Genomic DNA, 12,282 nt, shown 5'->3' with positions numbered 1-12,282 from the left:
ACTCCAATATTCCCCCAGCATCAATGGTCTTTTGCAGGAGGGTTCCTGGATTTCTACCAGCTTTCGTGTGAAGAAGTGCCTCCTTAGTTGAAGGGTCAGTTACGAGGGGACACAAGTTAAAAGTGAGGGGTGGGAGGTTTTGGGGGGAATTTGAGGAAAATCTTTTTTACCCGGAGGGTGGTGATGGCCTGGAATGTGTTGCCTGGGAGGATGGTGGAGGTGGAATGCCTCACAGCCTTTAAAAAATACCTGGATGGGTACTTGGCACGTCATACCATTCAGGGCTATGGGTCAAATGGTGGCAAGTGGGATTAGGTGGGCAAGTCAGGGACTTCCATGCAGATTCAATGGGTGATTCTCTGTGATTCTGTTCTTGAAAGGTCTATCTTCAATTCTGGGTTTATGCCTCCTCATTCTCAATTTCCCCAGCAGGAAATAGTTTTATTATTCATTCATGGGGTGCAATAAATAGGCCAGCATTTATTGCCCATCCCTAATTGCCCGTAAGAAGGTGGTGGTGAGCTGCCTTCTTCAGCTGCTGCAATTGATGTGGTGTAGGTACACCCATGGTGCTGTTAGGATGGAAGTTCCAGGACGTTGACCCAGCCGCAGTGAAAGAACAGTGAAATATTTCCAAGTCAGGATGGTGGGTGACTTGGGGAGGAATTTGCAGGTGCTGGTGTTACCCTATATCAGCTGCCCTTGTCCTTCTAGATGGAAGTGGTCCTACGTTTGGAAGGTGCTGTCTAAGATACCAATTAAAGTTTATTTATCAGTTTCAAGTGGGCTTGCATTAACACTGCAATGAACTTACTGTGAAAATCCCCTCGTTGCCACAATCCGGTGCCTGTTCGGGTGCACTGAGGGAGATTTTAGCATGGCCAATGCACTTAACCAGCATGTCTTTCGGACTGTGGGAGGAAACCAGAGCACCCAGAGGAAACCCACGCAGACACGGGAGAACGTGTAGGCTCCGCACAGACAGTGAACTAAGCCGGGAATTGAACCCAGGTCCCTGATGTATAACTGCTGCTACTAAGCATCGGTGGTGGAGGGAGTGAATGTTTGTGGATGTGGTGCCAATCGAGTGTGCTGCTTTGCCCTGGGTGGTGTCAAGCTTCTTGAGTGTTGCTGGACCTGCACCCATCCAGGCAAGTGGTTAATTTACTTGCAGCATTCCTAGCCTCTGATCTCTTCTTGAAGTCATGGTAATTATATGGCCTCAATCTCCAAACCTTGTCCTCATAAATTAACCCCTTTAGCCGTGGTATCATTCTGGAGAATCTGCACTCCACCCTATTCCAACAGATTAATATGAACTTGCTGAGGTTTGGTGCAATCAGTGAATACGGCACTCCATGTGGGTCCTATCTAAGGTTCGGTAAAATGGAAAGATAACTTTCTCCCCTTTGTATACCATCCCTCTTGAAATAAAGGCCGTACTGATTGCTTTTTGTGCTTGTCTATAAGCTTTTTCTGAATGGCGTACATGGGCAGCATGGTGGCACAGCAGTTAACACTGCTGCCTCACAGCGCCAGGGACCTGAGTTCCATTCCTGCCTCGAGTCACTGTCTGTGTGGACTTTGTACATTCTCCCCGTGTCTGCATGGGTTTCCTTCCGAAGATGTGCGGGTTAGGTTGGTTGGCCATGCTAAATTTCCCGTTGCTAAGGAACTGGGAACCACAGAGGAGCAAAGAGATTTGAGTGGTCATAGAATGCATAAAGTGCAGAAGGTGGCCATTCAGCCCATTGAGTCTATACCGACCAACATCCTACCCTAGTGTCAGGGGATTAGTGGGGTAAATGTGTGGGGTTACAGAGATAGGGCTTGGGTAGGCTGTTGGTCGGTATAGACTCGATGGGCCGAATGGCCTTCTGCACTGTAGGGATTCTATGACCACTCAAATGTCTTTGCTCCTCTGTGGTTCCCAGTTTCTCAGTATCTAGAAAATATTCCAATTTCTCTTTCTTGCAACCAAATGGATGACCTTATATCCCCTTGCATTGAGCTCCAAGTGATGAGAGTAGGAAAACAACGGATAAATATCCTGAAGTTGACAGGGGGGTAACGCTCTTGCTTTGAAAATAAAGATGTTGGAGGGAAAGTGGCAGACTGTTCCAGTGAGAAGAATCCCATGTTCCTCTCTAGATCTGACTACACCCTGTCACAAGATAAACCAGCTGGGCAAGCAGTACACCGTCATGTTGGGAGAGTCCTCAACCTGTCAGCAATGCCTGACTGCACTAAGATCGCGGTGCCATGTTTAAAGGATGCCCCAATCAAAGCAAAATGTAACTCTCCACGCACCCCCAACTATGATGCTCCCACTATGATCCACCCCTGGCACTGCCCCGTTGCACAGGTCGGCACTGGGATGTTGGCACAACCTTCACGGGCATGGTGCCCAACCTGCAAGTGCCGACCTGTGCCAAGGATCAGTGCCAGGGGGCATTGCCAGGTCACAACCCAGCCATGACCCCCCCCCCCCAACCCCCGCCATCCCCCGAGGGCTATGCCCACCTTCACACACAACAAGAGTTAGGCAGATTGACTGTGCTAAACTGCTGCTTTGTGTCAGGGGGACTAGCAAGGCTAAATGCATGGGGTTATGGGGATCAGGCCTGGGTGGGACTGTAATCGGTGCAGACTTGATGGGCCGAACAGCCTCCTTCTGCACTGAAGGATTCTGCGATTCTAAAAACAAAAAAACTGCTGGAAAACCTCAGCAGGTCTGACAGCATCTGCGGAGAGAGAATAGAGGCAATAGAGGTCATTCTGACTCGGAATGTTAACTCTATTCTCTTTCTGTCAGATCTGCTGATATTTTCCAGAGTTTTCTGTTTTTGCTTCAGATTCCGGTATCCACAGTAATTTTCTTTTAGCGATACTTATCTTTAAACTCCCGGAGGGATCACCATGACAGGTTCATGTCTGGGTGAACACGCTGAGTGCCAGATTCTCTGTCCTCTCAGACAGTGGCAGCGTGGTGTGGAAGGGTGGGGAACTTCAGCCGCAGAAGAATTTCTTCTCTCAGAGGATTGTAAGCTCAAAATGGATCAGATGCTGGGAAACACGACAGCTCAGTGACTAACGCTGTTTGCTGTGCAGATACATGGATTTGGGCCAGTGTCTGTGGGAGTTTGCGCATTCTCCCCGTGCTTGCGTGGGTTTTCTCCGGGTGCTCCGGTTTCCTCCCACACCCCAAAGATGTGCTGTTAGGCTGATTGGTGTAATAAATTGCCCCTAAATTAGTTTTCCCTCAATGTGGAATGCCATAAGCATAGATAAGGGTCATGGGTGGAGGGGGGACTGGTAATGTTAAGATGGCGGCGCGGGCTCGTTGGGCCGAAGGGCCTGTTTCCCGGGCTGTTTTTGTTCTTTGTTGATTGTGAGTCTTTGGAACTACTTGCCACAGGAGAGCTCCGAGGGCAGAGTCCACAGCTGGAATTTTATCACTGTTCACGCTGGTGGGATTTTCCCATCCTGCGGAAGCTTGGCGCCAAATTCTCCAGCCTCGCTGCAGCGGGAGCGTGGTGTGAATAATAGATAGGACCGCATCCCGTATATAATTTAAGGCTGAGATAGATAGATTTTTGATCAGTAAAGAAATCAAGGGTTACGGGGAAAGGGAAGGAAAGGATGGCATGGTGGCACAGTGGTTAGCACTGCTGCCTTGCAGGACTAGGGACCCGGGTTCAATTCCCGGCTTGGGTCACTGTCTGTGTGGAGTTTGCATGTTCTTCCCGTGTCTGCATGGGTTTCCTCCAGGTGGTCCAGTTTCCTCTCTCAATCGAAAGATGTGTTGGTTAGGTGGATTGGCCATGCTGAATTCCCCCTTAATGTCAGGGGACTGGCAGGGTAAATGGGGTTATGGGGATAGGACCTGGGTTGGTGCAGACCTGATGGGCCAAATGGCCTCCTTGTGCACTGTATGAAAGTGGGCATGAGGAATTGTAAGATCAGCCACGATTATATTGAATGGCGGAGAGTGGCTGAATGGTCTATTCCTATTTCTATTTCTTCTGGTCTTCCCACACTTCTTACCATCATTGAATTTTTCAAACATTATTGAGGCAGAGTTAGTCCTGCCAATGCAGGATCTCACGGCGTGACTTAGATTATCCCATTTCTGGGTTAAACAAGAATTCTCTGTCCAAAGAATATTTTTTAATTAAGGCTGGGAGATAGTGTGCAGCGACGCTTAATGTGAATCCCTCCACCTGCTATTTTAGGGTGTTATTCCATTTATTTTAATGGCTTGAAATCTATAAGCAGGCAGAAATACGTCACTTATCCATTACTGTCTGAGTGAAATTAATGTAACAATAAACTGTTGACGGCTTGCCTTTCAGTTTATGTTAAACGTGACTGTAATGATGACTAATAACCCTGAGCTAGCAGAAGCAAACTGCATGAGGTTTCTTCGGCCAATTCTTACCCGTAGCACTCGTAAGTTACACCCAATGACGGCTCAGGATCTTATTTCAGTATCTGCAGCCTTAGCGCCAATGAGATGTTGTCTCAGCTGAGCCCGAGAAGTTGAAATACACAGCAGATTAGATTATGTGGTCAGCGTCTGGTAATGTATGACTAATATTTCTGCTCTTGTAAGGAGTTAGTCTGCCGAGCTGCAGTCACCACTTCCACGAGGTGACTGCATGGTGCAATGTCGCAATAAAAGAACATTCGCTCATTCCATTCCCTAACTATTGAGGCCCGGTTCTCTCCCTGTCTGCAGTCTGAGATTAAGTCAGTCTATTTTGCACCTTTGGAGTCACATCTGACTGCTAGATCAGCTTCTGAGCTCTGATCCTTGCCGTCACTCAGATTGCCTACATCCACTTCATAGAACCCCTACTCTGCAGAGAGAGGCAATTCAGCCCATCGAGTCTGCACTGACTCTCCAAGAAAACCTCCCACCCTCTGCCTCATCCCTTAACCCTGCACAATTACCATGACCAACCAATCCTAGACATCTTTGGATGAAAAAGGGGCAATTTGGCATGGCCAATCCACCTAACCTGCACATCTTTTAGACACTAAGGAGAAATTTCGCATGGCCAATCCACCTAGCCTGCACATCTTTAGGCAGTAAGGGGCAAGTTAACATGGCTGTTAAGTGATGGGTTGGTAAGTTTGCCAATGACACAAAGGTTGGAGGTGTTGTGGATAGTGAGGAGGGATGTCAGAAGTTGCAACAAGACATAGATAGGATGCAAGACTGGGCAGAGAAGTGGCAGATGGACTTCAACCCAGATAAGTGAACAAAGAACAAAGAACAAAGTGAGTGGTGATTTATTTTTGCAGGTCAAATAGGATGACGGAATATAATATTAAGGGTAAGACTCTTAGCAGTGCGGAAGATCAGAAGGATTTTGGGGTCCGGGTTCATAGGACACTGAAATCAGCTTCGCAGGTAGGGGATGTGGTTAAGAAGGCGTATGGTGTACTGGCCTTCATCAATTGAGGGATTGAGTTTAGGAGTCAGGAGATATTGCTGCAGCTTTATAAGACCCTGGTCAGACCCCACTTGGAGTACTGTGCTCAGTTCTGGTCGCCTCATTACAGGAAGGATGTGGAAGCTATTGAGAGGGCGCAGAGGAGATTTACAAGGATGTTGCCTGGATTAGGTGCCATGCCTTATGAGGGTAGGTTGAGAGAGCTCGGTCTTTTCTCCTTGGAGAGATGAAGGATGAGAGATGACCTAATAGAGATGTATAAGATGTTGAGAGGTATTGATCGAGTGGATTCTCAGAGGCTTTTTCCCAGGGCTGAAATGGCTGCCACAAGAGGGCACAGGTTTAAGGTGCTGGGGAGTAGGTACAGAGGAGATGTCAGCGGTAAGTCTTTCACTCAGAGGGTGGTGGGTGCGTGGAATTGGCTGCCGGCAATGGTAGCGGAGGCGGATTCGATAGGTTCTTTAAAGAGACTTTTGGATAAGTACATGGAACTTAGTAAGATAGAGGGTTATAAATCAGCCTAGTAGGTAGGGACATGTTTGGTGCAACCTGTGGGCCGAACGGCCTGTTTGTGCTGTAGTTTTTCTATATTCTAAGGGTCAATTTAACATGGCCAATCCACCTAACCTGCACATCTTTAGACACTAAGGGGAAATTTAGCATGGAGGAGCTCGCAAGTGGGAGCCGGTGCCCAGGGAAGCTGCCAATTTCCGGACTTTTCAACCCCCACCCACCCCACCTCCCAAATCCACCCACTTCTGCACATGAAAACTCGCTGCATAACCTCACCCTTTTTAGCCGTGAGGTCAAAACAAAGTCCAGCTTGCCTGCTGAGATGATGAAGGAATCCACCTGTACAGTAAACTTGCTTCTCTCTATCAGACACTGCTTCCAAGGGTTTCTCCTTTTATTCCAGTGTTATTCTAGTCGGGATTGGAAGGGGGTGGTTGTGGCACCCTGTCTGCAGGTTTTGGGATCTCATTGTCTTGTAAGTAGGACGTGACTAACGTAACAAAAAGTCACACACACATGGTGGGATAAAGTGTTTTTTGAAGGCTGCTTATAATGTTCAGATCACAGAACCTGTTTGTATTGAAGTTTTGTGACTCCAGGATTCCCTTCGCAGCAATGAACAACCTTCAAAGAGTGGCCACTGCTGTAAGGGAATGGTTAAGGATTAAAGAATCCCTACAGGGTTCCACTCAGCTCATCGAACATCCACTGACAACAATCCTACCCAGGTCCTATCCCCGTAACCCCACTTATTTACTCTGCTAATCCCCCTGACGCTAAGGGGTGATTTTAGCGTGGCCAATCAACCTAACCCGCATGTCTTTGGATAGGACTATCAAATAAAATGCTTGGACTTTAACCTGGTGTTGTGAGACTTCTTACTGCGTTTGCCCCAGTCCAACGCCAGCACTTCCACATCAGGTAGCTTTTTAACCAGAATCATAGAATCCTTACAATGCAGAGGGAGTCTGTACCAACTCTCTGATAGAGCTTTCTATCGAGGCCTATACACCCTATCCAACCAACCCCACATATTTAGCCAGCTAATTCCCCTAACCGACACATTTGTGGACATTAAGGAGCAATTTAGCATGGCCAATCCACCTAACCTACATATTTTTGGATACTAAGGAAGGGCTGTAATGTTCTTGCTTGACCCAGGACCGAAAAACCCCGCTCGAGGTCAATGGACCTTCTCACTGTCCACTCATCGCTCGCTCCAATTCCTGTGCTGGATGGGGCAATAGAATTCTGGCGTAAGGGTCATTTAGGTTCACTAGGCTGATACCGGAGATGAGGGGGTTGGCCTATGAAGAGAGATTGAATAGACTGGGTCTGTACTCGTTGGAGTTTAGAAGGATGAGGGGGGGATCTTATAGAGACATATAAGATAATGAAAGGGCTAGATAGGGTAGAGGTAGAGAGATTCTTCCTGCTTAGAAAGGATAGCAGGACTAGAGGGTACAGCCTCAAAATAAGGAGGGGGCAGTTTAGATCGGAGTTGAGGAGAATCTTCTTCACTCAAAGGGTGGTGAATTTCTGGAATTCTCTGCCTGTTGAAGTGGTGGAGGCTACCTCGCTGAATATATTTAAGTCACGGGTTTCTGATAGACAAGGGAATTAAGGGTTATGGGGAGAAAGCGGGAAAGTAGAACTGATCCACTTCAGATCAGCCATGATCTTATTGGATGGCGGGGCAGGCTCGAAGGGTTAGATGGCCTACTCCTGCTCCTATTTCTTATGTTCTTATTATCATGGCCAATTCACCTAACCTGCACATCTATGGACACTAAGGGGCAATCCATGACCAGTCAAAATAACCTGTGCAACTTTGGACTGGGGGGGAAACTGAAGCACCTGGAGAAAACCCACGCAGACACAGGGAGAACATGCAGACTCCATACAGACAGTCACCCAAGGCTGGAATTAACCCCGGGCCCTTGGTGCTGTGAGGCAGCAGTGCTAACCACTGTGCCACCGTGATGCCCATAAATCTGATCGATTATGAACTTCAGTCGGAAAATTAGAGTTTGAACCAGGATAATGAGGACAGTGTGCATAAAAGGAGTTTGTCTATTGCTGAATCTGTGCTAGTGGAGTGTTGGAAGCCCTCCAAGATGCTGTTTTTGTTGCTAACCTTTCTGTCACAGATGCGTGGCCATTCAAGCACATTGAAAAACTATTTGTCATTCCACAAGGCTGAGTTACTGCAGCCAGTTACCTTAGCAGACAAAGACCACTGAGACAGATTCGCTGCCATAGCTTTTGGGAGTCTTACTGCTCTGTCTGTGCTTTTCACTAATCTCAGTGATCTGATCTGACTTTAAACTGAAGTTGCTGACTCCGATCCAACCTGCATCAAAAGAGCCATTTACTCAAAACTATTCCTGTCCAAAATAACCTTCCAACGATTCCCCAAGGTGTCCGCACAGGGAGTCGACATTTCTCCATTTGCAATGCTTCAGTTGTTACAGTTGGTCACCTCGGAGCTGTAATTTTACACCCATCTTAGTGTTGAAGGTTTACTGGGCAGTGGGGGTTGTATCTGTGTGGACTTCTGAACAGTTTGGGGGGAGAGTGGGGGAGTGACATGTTCCCACATATGTGAGATACCCAGCTGGCCAAAGGAAAAGGCATATTTCAGCAGCAAGCGCAAAAGATGCTGTGAAAACTCACGTAGGTGTGGTCAGAAGTTAACGTTTCAAATCGGGGATCTTTTCATCAGAACTGAAGAGAGATAGAAATATAAAAGTTTGTAAATTCTAGCATGGGTGGCACGGTGGCACAGTGGTTAGCACTGCTGCCTCACAGCACCCGGGTTCATCTCCCGCCTTGGGTCACTGTCTGTGCAGAGTCTGCATGTTCTCCCCATGTCTGCGTGGGTTTCCTCCATGTGCTCCGGTTTCCTCCCATAACCTGAAAGACATGCTGGTCAGGTGCATTGGCCATGCTAAGTTCTCCCTCAGTGTACCCAAACAGGCGCTGCAATGTGTGGACTAAGGGGTTCTCACAGTAATTTCATTACAGTGATAACGTAAGCCTTATTTGTGATACTAATAAATAAACAAACTTAAAACCATATAATCCCCACAGGGCAGAAGATCATTCAACCCATTGAGTTTGCACTAAACCTCCGAGAGAGAACTCTACCTAGGCCCTCTCTCCCACCCTATCCCAATTGATCAAGGCCAATGCCCCTAACTTGCACATCTTGGGACATTAAGGGGCAATTTAGCATGGCTAGTCCACCTAACCTGCACATTTTTGGATTATGGGAGGAAACCGGAGCAAATCCGCACAGATATGGGGAGAACGTACAAATTCCAACAGATAGTGACCCGAGGCTGGGATTGAACCCCAGTCCCTGGTGCTGTGAGGCAGCAGTGCTAACCACTGTGCCACCATGCCACCTAGCTATTGCTCAGTTCAATGGGATTGCTTCAGTATCCGATTGTAGCCAGTCTATTTACAAAATTGGATTCCCTTTTATTCCCGGAACTGTAACTCTTGGTGTCCCGTAAAAGTCTATCCTTGCCTCTCCATCCTTTCCTCATCTCCATCAGACACAATCTACAATGTGAAGCCAACAAGTATACATGTTCTAAAGTTGATTTCTGAGTTCTCCCTGTGGAACATAATTGATGCAAACCAAGACCTTGGAGTTGAAGTTAGTGATGTGTGTTATTGCCTGGCTCCATATTCTGGGAAATTCTGGGCACGTTGCCCATACTTTTCTGACCAACACGTTAATGATGGCAATTTGTGGACAGCATTGTGAGGGTTTCTCGATACACATTTACCAGGGAAAGCCTCCTCATTGAAACACAAAATGGTAAAACCCTTTCAAGTTGCCTTCATTAAAATGGAGAGATGAGTCAGTTTGCAATCAGTTGACCTGAACTTCCCACAGGGTGCAATGAGACAAATTGACGGTTCTGATCCCCTGACCCCCATAATTGAATCCTCAAAGCTCAATTTTGGAAACTGGCAAGGGTATTTTAATCCACTGTATTAAAATGAACTGAAACATTGCCTTGGGAATAGCGTCTATATACGGGGGTGGGGGGAGCAGAAGTTCCAGGCTCAAGACCCCTACAGGGTTTGATGGAAGGTGTGTTTGTCATAGAGTCAAGCAGCTTGGCTATCAGTGTATAAATCTTTCCATTTGTGAGCAATACTAATGCTTATTTGTTAGTGTCACAAGTAGGCTGCATTGAAGTTACTGTGAAAATCCCCTAGTGGCCACACTCTAGCACCTGTTTGGGTACACTGAAGGAGAATTTAGCTTGGCCAATGCACCTAACCAGCATGTCTTTCGGACTGTGGAAGGAAACTGGAGCACCCGGAGGAAACCCACACAGAGGAGAACATGCAGACTCCACACAGACAGTGACCCAAGCTGGAAATTGAACGCGGGTCCCTGGCACTGTGAGGCTAACCACTGTGCTACCGTGCCACCCTATTCATAGCTATATAGATATATGAATGAACTGACAGTCAGTCAGAGTGTGTTTGGCATTTATATTCCATGTCATAAGCCAGAAGCTGATGTTTCTTTGAACATCATTTGTACAGTTTGCGTGTGTTTGATCTGTCAAGTATTGAGCATGTTTGTGCTTGCTTGTGTTTGTATGGAGAATCATACATTAAGATATCTGTGACTTACATTTGGAAGGCTAGGTCGAAACTTGTGTTTCTCTACAATTTAAGAGTGTATTCCCCCTTCCATGCATACAAGAAGAAATAAAAACAGAAAAACCTCAGCAGGTCTGACAGCCAGAGCTCTGAGGAAGAGTCATATAGACTTGAAAGACTGGCTCCATTCTCTCTCCATCGATGCTGTCAGACATATTGAGATTTTCCTGGCATTTTCTGTTTTGGGTAAAGCTTTCTGAATGGTTTCCCTGCAGTGGTGATGGGAAGAGATGCAAAGATGCTCGGAAATGCTGAAGATTATAACGACTTAAATTATTGAGTAGGACTGTACAAAAAGTTATTGAACTTTGTTTTAAACGAGTTTAAATGTCACCATCTTCCATGGTGGGATTTGAGTGCAAGTTCCTAGAAATTATCCTAGCTCGCTAGATTACTAGCCCATCTATAATGCCATTGTGCCACTGCCTCCCCATTGGCATAGAGGGGCACTTGGTGTTGAGTCATAGATCAGCCATGATCTCCTTGAATTGTAGAACAGGTGTGTGGGGTTAACTGGTCTACTTTTGTTCCAACACTCCTTACTCGGAATGATGAATAGGTTTCTCATAGCCCAATGCAAGTTCCCGGAAGCTGAGCTGAGCTGATGATGATTAATGCTTGTGGTTTGCTACTGCACACACGCCTTGAAATCTCCAGGCCGCAACAGCCCTGAGCGGGAAGTGCTGTTTGAAACGCTGCCACTGGTCTTCCCTCCACACATTTCTGAATCGATCCAGGACTTTGAGGTGCAGCTGCAAAGGATCCTGCAACCTTGGCTTGAGCAATGACAATTAATCGAGGTAGTGGGCCCCAGAGCCCGTCAATGAAAAAACTCCCATTAATAAGAGAGGGGATTAAGGGTTATGGGGAGAGGGCGGGAATGTGGAACTGAGCCACGACAGATCAGCCATGATCTTATTGAATGGCGGGGCAGGCTCGAAGGGCTAGATGACCTACTCCTGCTCCTATTTCTTATGTTCTTATGTTCTTATGTGTCTAGTGCGGTGGACGGAGGGGTTTGATAAGGTGCCGCACAAAAGGTTGTTACAGAAGGTTAGGGGGCATGGAGTTGAGGGTAAGGTGTTAGCATGGATAGAGGATTGGCTGTCAAATAGGAGGCAGACAGTAGGTATCAATGGGTGCTATTCGGATTGGTGGTTGGTGACTAGTGGAGTGCCCCAGGGTTCGGTGCTGGAGCCTCAGCTATTTACCATTTATATAGATGATCTGGAGGAGGGAGCTGAGTGTAAGGTGTCGAAATTTGCTGATGACACAAAGATAAGTGGAAAAGCAAATTGTGCGGAGGGTGTAGAAAGCCTGCAGAGGGATCTAGATAGGCTGAGTGAGTTGGCGAGGACCTGGCAGATGGAATACAATGTTGGCAAGTGTGAGGTTATCCATTTTGGCAGGAATAATAGTAGGAAGGACTACTACTTAAAGGGTGAAAAGCTGCAGCATGCTACGGTGCAGAGGGACCAGGGGGTCCTTGTGCATGAGTCGCAAAAACCCAGCCTACAGGTGCAGCAGGTGGTCAGGAAGGCAAATGGGATGCTGGCCTTCATAGCGAGGGGGATTGAATATAAAAGTAGGGAGGTCTTGCTGCAACTGTACA

Source organism: Carcharhinus amblyrhynchos, chromosome 10, assembly GCF_965287045.1.
Source record: "Carcharhinus amblyrhynchos chromosome 10, sCarAmb.v2.hapA, whole genome shotgun sequence".
NCBI lineage: Eukaryota > Metazoa > Chordata > Chondrichthyes > Carcharhiniformes > Carcharhinidae > Carcharhinus > Carcharhinus amblyrhynchos.
The sequence above is the reverse complement of the archived record's forward strand: the minus strand, read 5'-3'. Positions refer to the sequence as shown.